This window comes from Centruroides sculpturatus, unplaced genomic scaffold (assembly GCF_000671375.1).
Source record: "Centruroides sculpturatus isolate CEXI.00-Female unplaced genomic scaffold, Cexi_2.0 scaffold760, whole genome shotgun sequence".
Classification (NCBI taxonomy): Eukaryota; Metazoa; Arthropoda; class Arachnida; order Scorpiones; family Buthidae; genus Centruroides; species Centruroides sculpturatus.
The window spans coordinates 83,796-91,316 of record NW_019384943.1 but is presented as its reverse complement, the minus strand read 5'-3'; the positions used below and the strand labels follow the sequence as shown (position 1 = coordinate 91,316).

General features: G+C 26.4%; 1 pseudogene; it reads right to left on the bottom strand.

The window, feature by feature from the left end:
- Positions 1–902: 902 nt before the first annotated feature.
- LOC111632158 overlaps positions 903–7,521 on the bottom strand; it is a 17,365-nt pseudogene continuing 10,746 nt past the window's right edge.

Below are 7,521 nucleotides of genomic sequence, written 5' to 3'. Positions count from 1 at the left end.
CTCCTGATCCTCCCTCAACTGCGGTTTTATCGGTCCATGTGCAATCCATTTTCATGTAGTCATAAATGGCAATAAGAAATGTAGACAAAGGGACATAAAATTTTTGGAACGGAGTAAAGGCAGGAAAGAGGATCAGGCAGAGGAAGCAGTAGTGAAGTGGTGGAGTCCGAAAGTGGGATTAGAGATTAAAGTTTTTGTGTTACGATATTTGGTTGTTAGAGTTTCTGTGTGACGAACCAACGGGACAAAATCCATAAATCAGATTGGGTTCTCTACAGGTTAATTAAAACATTATTTGCAGTTAACAGATCAAAGCAATTATGCATCCTCCATTTAGAATTAATTAATTTAAAGCAATTGCAAATTATCTGGTTTTATTTTTATATAGTATGGAGTTTAGCATGAAACAATATAGAACCAAACAACACTTAATGTTTCAGTTTGTTTTCAGATAATGTTGAACCTAATTCTACTCAAAAAGTGCAAACCCTTTTCAACAATTAGCAATTAAATTCATTTTTTTTTAAATATAAATGAAGCATCTAAAATCATAATTAAAAGTTATATTTGATATTCACTTTAACAAAATAACGATTGACAAGTCTCAAATAAATTTTCTTTCAAAAGTGTCAGAAAAATTAAATTTTGTTTCTTGTAAAACTATTTAACAAGAAGATTTTGAATTTTCATCATAAAATATAATAGCAAACTAGTATCTAGATTTTTATTATTATTTTCCATTATTTTGTTTAAAGTGATAGTTAATAAGAATTTTTGAATTTTCATAAATGTAGCTGCCATAGAAATTGACAATTATATTTCAGAACTTTAATATTATTCCAATTGAGATGAACTTGCTAACAATTTCATAAAAGAAATATGAATTTACTGTATTCATTTTCTTACTGAGCTTTCATAGAAGCTAATTTTCGTTGTCTTGTCCTTGACTCTGTTCGATGTGATGTATATTCAAACCACATAACATTTGGAATCAAAGTTGAATCTCTAATCATTAACAATTCGCAAATAGGCCAGGATGTAATGACAGGATACAAAGGAGTTAAAAAAAACTGAGTTATCATAAACCAAACAACTGCAAATACAACTCCAAGCATTGCTCCACATATAACTTGCATTGATGTATGATACTGAAGATATACCCTACTATATGAAACCAAAGAAGCAACTACAAAACCTTCTAAAATGACCAGATATTTCCATAAGCCTTCTAATGAAAAACTGCTACTACCATGATGCAATCTAATTAATACAAAAAATGATAAATACATTGAAAAAAACCACATAAATTGTGAATGACTAGAAGGCATTCCATATTCTGTATGCAGAATCNAATAACAATTTTTAATAATTACTTTTTATTTAAAAATCATTTATTTATGTATATATTCAAAAATTATTAATGAAATGATAAAAATTTATTTTTTAATGTGAGGGAGACCGGAAATGTTTATTTACTTTTTACTCCGGCAGATGGCAGCGGTTACTTGTTTTCTTTAAGAATATATCTAGAGGGAGTAGGCGATGAGCGACTAAGTTAACAAGCCAATGAGTGGTCCGTTTCCTATAAAACGAACCACGTGATTGGTTCGCTTATTAACTGCTTATTATTTAAACATGTCCTTGATTTAATTTGTTTTCTTTCGTTTCCAAGTAAATAGAAGTGAAGGAGAAAATATATTTTCTTATATAAGCGTCATAATTTATTAATTTCTTGAAAAATAATAACAATTGCAAACGTATTTTATAAATAATAAGTATTTTCTTTGTTTCATTAATTCGTAAAGAAGCAGTATCAAATCGCCTTATAGAACACACCCCGAAATAGTGCCACCCACTTAAAGCGTCAATGAATATTTATAACAGGATCTTCCCAAAAAAATTTTACACAGCCCTTCAGTATATGTGAATTACTTGCAACACAAACAACGCTATATTTCCTCGTTTTAACTCTATATTCGATTTAACGCCAATCATATATTTAAATTAATTTCGTTTCGTTAAGTATTAGTAAAGATTTTAATTAAATTTATTTAATAAAAATAAGATAAATGAGAAATAGAATAAAGGCATCTTTCTATTAAATGAAATATTTATATTTAAATACATATTTTCCTTTTTTTTTAAAAAAAATTAACTTCTAGTTTATTAGCTTAAGATTATTCCCGTGAGTTATAGATGAAAAATCAAATAAATTAGTTCCCCTGTGTATCACGTGGCTTATACTTTAATGGCAAAGGTTATTTATTCTCGACATGAATAAAGTATTATTAACTATAGGATTATTTATTGTTAAAAAATATAAATATATTATTTTCTTTTTTCTTCCACGATAATTTATTGCAGGTTTTTACTTCAATTTTTCTGAACTTAAATCCAATTTGCCTCACACTATATTTACCTCACGCTATGAGAGGTTTCGTTTGATAGAGGGGGAAATCCCTCTATCAACATGTTATAATTTAAGTTCTAAGAAACTTAAATTCAGCATTTTTTAGAAGATAAAGCGAATTTTAAGAAGTAAATCGAATATAAGGCGCACCCCAACTTATGTAAAATGTGCGAATTTAATTTAAATTAATGAAAATATTTTTATTTTCATTAATTTTCTATAAATGAACTCATTTATTTCTGTTTTGCAGATGAAACAATATTTACTAATTGTATGGAAATATAATATAATTTGTACTAAATTATTACAATTTCGTAATTATAAATTAAGAAACTAATTCAGATATTTATTTAAAGTTACGTATTTCATTTAATAATATAAATATCAAGTTTGAATTATTTATTTTATTTTAATTAATAATATAAAATCTTTAGTCTGTAATATATATAAATGTATTGGACTTTTATAATTAATTCTTTTAAAAAACTAGGATTTAGGATGCACATCCTAAATTCTGAATTTTTAGTTGAACAGCAGCATCCTGAGGCTAGCTTACAATGAATATATCAAAGGAAGAGAAGACTAAGCAAAACTTGGAGCAGTACATTCAAAGAATGCTCCAAATATTAATATTGCAGACATATAAATTCTCACTGGCGTCCTTCAGTCTGTCTGTCTTTACTTCCTAAATCTCGAGAACGGAGCTAGATATATGAAAGTCGAGACCAGAAATGGAAAGCTTACGGTAGGAGGTTCCGATTAACTATATAAGAACTTCCGGTTTGGATCGAAAGTCACGTTTATTTCAATTAAAAATTTCTCCTAAACAGAGTTAGATAGATGGCTGGCATGACTCTATTGTTAACAGGAAAAGTATGATTTACAGGAGCAAGATACTACTAAAATTGAGAGCTTTGTGACGATGGCACAATAAATAATAACTCGTTTATAAAAAAAAATATACAAGAAAATATTTCTCTATTATATTCAACTCTGAAATAAGAAATGTTTTTAATAATAATACAATTTGATTGCCACGTATTTAAGCATCAATCAAATATCAACGAATACAAAGAGTAAAATTATTTCATTGGCTATAACAGGGTTTCCCAATGGGGTCAGTATTGATTCCTTGGGGGTCAATAAGATTTGTAAATATAAAAATTGGCGCATAGTTTTGCTCTCATGTAAATATAATATAATATAAAATATCGAAGGGGATCAATGGAAAGAAAATTTTCTTAAAAGGGGTCGATACACTTAGAAGGTTGAGATCGCTCGGCTACAAAGATATATTTTTAAATATTCTTAATCATCATTATCATATTATATAACATTATTACTATTTTATATAAATATATAACTGTTTTTCTAATGCTTTTATCTAACAAGTAAGTTATAAGTTATTTTCGTAACAATAAATGAATATAATTTAAAGCTGAAATAAAGTTTTCAAATTATTGCATTTAAACTCATGGGATCCAATTATAATATCATAAATCTGTACTTTACTCCGATGTTTTCTCATAGGAAATGCAAGATTTAACAATTCTCAAGATATTTGAATTTAATCTCTTCTAAATCCTTAAATCATTCATTTGTATTTTTCTTCCAATTTCTGTTTGTTTTTTTTTCTTTCTTTTGGAAAAAAATGACAATTTTCTTTCAGAACTAATTCAATAATTATAAAATAATTGAATTCTTCTATAATTGTTTATAATCTTTTAGATGAAATATAAAATAAAAAAAATATTTAATCTTATTTTTTAAATTAGATAAACCTGAAGTTGTAACAACTTCAGGTTTATCTAATACGTTTNGTTATAATTTAAGTTCTAAGAAACTTAAATTCAGCATTTTTTAGAAGATAAAGCGAATTTTAAGAAGTAAATCGAATATAAGGCGCACCCCAACTTATGTAAAATGTGCGAATTTAATTTAAATTAATGAAAATATTTTTATTTTCATTAATTTTCTATAAATGAACTCATTTATTTCTGTTTTGCAGATGAAACAATATTTACTAATTGTATGGAAATATAATATAATTTGTACTAAATTATTACAATTTCGTAATTATAAATTAAGAAACTAATTCAGATATTTATTTAAAGTTACGTATTTCATTTAATAATATAAATATCAAGTTTGAATTATTTATTTTATTTTAATTAATAATATAAAATCTTTAGTCTGTAATATATATAAATGTATTGGACTTTTATAATTAATTCTTTTAAAAAACTAGGATTTAGGATGCACATCCTAAATTCTGAATTTTTAGTTGAACAGCAGCATCCTGAGGCTAGCTTACAATGAATATATCAAAGGAAGAGAAGACTAAGCAAAACTTGGAGCAGTACATTCAAAGAATGATCCAAATATTAATATTGCAGACATATAAATTCTCACTGGCGTCCTTCAGTCTGTCTGTCTTTACTTCCTAAATCTCGAGAACGGAGCTAGATATATGAAAGTCGAGACCAGAAATGGAAAGCTTACGATAGGAGGTTCCGATTAACTATATAAGAACTTCCGGTTTGGATCGAAAGTCACGTTTATTTCAATTAAAAATTTCTCCTAAACAGAGTTAGATAGATGGCTGGCATGACTCTATTGTTAACAGGAAAAGTATGATTTACAGGAGCAAGATACTACTAAAATTGAGAGCTTTGTGACGATGGCACAATAAATAATAACTCGTTTATAAAAAAAAATATACAAGAAAATATTTCTCTATTATATTCAACTCTGAAATAAGAAATGTTTTTAATAATAATACAATTTGATTGCCACGTATTTAAGCATCAATCAAATATCAACGAATACAAAGAGTAAAATTATTTCATTGGCTATAACAGGGTTTCCCAATGGGGTCAGTATTGATTCCTTGGGGGTCAATAAGGTTTGTAAATATAAAAATTGGCGCATAGTTTTGCTCTCATGTAAATATAATATAATATAAAATATCGAAGGGGATCAATGGAAAGAAAATTTTCTTAAAAGGGGTCGATACACTTAGAAGGTTGAGATCGCTCGGCTACAAAGATATATTTTTAAATATTCTTAATCATCATTATCATATTATATAACATTATTACTATTTTATATAAATATATAACTGTTTTTCTAATGCTTTTATCTAACAAGTAAGTTATAAGTTATTTTCGTAACAATAAATGAATATAATTTAAAGCTGAAATAAAGTTTTCAAATTATTGCATTTAAACTCATGGGATCCAATTATAATATCATAAATCTGTACTTTACTCCGATGTTTTCTCATAGGAAATGCAAGATTTAACAATTCTCAAGATATTTGAATTTAATCTCTTCTAAATCCTTAAATCATTCATTTGTATTTTTCTTCCAATTTCTGTTTGTTTTTTTTTCTTTCTTTTGGAAAAAAATGACAATTTTCTTTCAGAACTAATTCAATAATTATAAAATAATTGAATTCTTCTATAATTGTTTATAATCTTTTAGATGAAATATAAAATAAAAAAAATATTTAATCTTATTTTTTAAATTAGATAAACCTGAAGTTGTAACAACTTCAGGTTTATCTAATACGTTTAAAAATTGGAATCTTATTACGATAAGTCGCAAGAAAGGTCGAATTAATCGGAAGGAAACTTTAGAAAGTTATTTCATTCATCCAATTTCCTAAGAAATTCCAGAGAAATTTGTTTATTTTATAGGATATTGACTGAAAGGATCAATTTTATTCAATAGAATTATATATATAAAGTATGTACTATACATAATAAAATTATGTATGTAAATTATACATAATAAAATTATGTATGGTAAACTATACATTTTCCATATTTTAAATCTGTGATCCAGCAATTTAATGGAAGACAGTTATTTTTTTTTGTACGGTTTACTCATTTCATTTTATTGAATTCGGAATACGTATAAATTCCAAATTAAATTCAATAGACCTATAAATTCTCTGTCGTTCGACTGTCTGTCCTTTCTGAATCTTGAGAATGGTATTAGATAGATGAACAACGAGATCAGACATGTAAATAGTAGGAGGAGAGGTAGGCCCTGATTAACTATACGAGTATTATTTTCGAATTAAAATAACGTGACTTTCGGTAAAGACCGGTAGTTACGTTATAGATGAGTGGCATGACTCTACTGTTATCAGGTATAGTATGAAGTACAGGGACAAGTCTCTGCTAAAATGGAGAGAGCATATATTTTAAATTAAATAAATTAAAAATTCGTTTCATAATTAAAAATTACAGCCCGGCATTGTGACATCGTCATAATACAAAAATTGCTTATTAGAATTAGAAGTTATTGAAAATAAAGATGTAATTTCTAATTTAACTTCCTCAGATCTATCCAAAGAGCCCAACTTAAGAACCATGGTATTAGATAGACAGACAAACAAACGAGTAAATTTTTTTAATATAAAAATTCATAAAATTATCGATTAAATTATTAAGTATAAACTGTAAAAAATTAAATATAAATTTATTAAGCATTTAACATTTTAATTAAAGCGTTTTCAGAGATAATCGTTACAAAGTTTCAACAGAAAATTTCTCAGTACTTGAGAATTTAAAGCATTAAACTTTGTTACTCCCGAAGCTCTTAACTAATTAAAGAGTAAAGCTGAAAATTAGATGAAACTGATACCAATGAAATAACATGGGAATTCATTTACTCAATCAGCTTTTAATATTCGTCTATAATCCATAATCGCCGAATCTTCTCACGAATAAATACGAGAAATAATAATTTAAAAAAACACAGCTTAAATTAATTTTTTCCTATAATTATATAAAATATCAAAGTCAGTTAAATATGTTTATTAATAGAAAGGGGTAATTTATTTACGTGTTAAGTGTTTCTATTTATCTACCCTAGATAGCGCTGTTATGCTATTGACAGCACGAAACGAGATCCCGTTCAATTCACGTGTTCGTATGTAATTGCGTCACACGCGATTTAAACTTTAATTATAAGTTGTAATTGTTACTTTTATTATTAACATACAAATATATTAAATAGTAAATTGCTAATTTTCTATTAAGAATTTCATTATAAAATTTTGGAAAAATATATAATTAATTTATTAATAAAATAATATA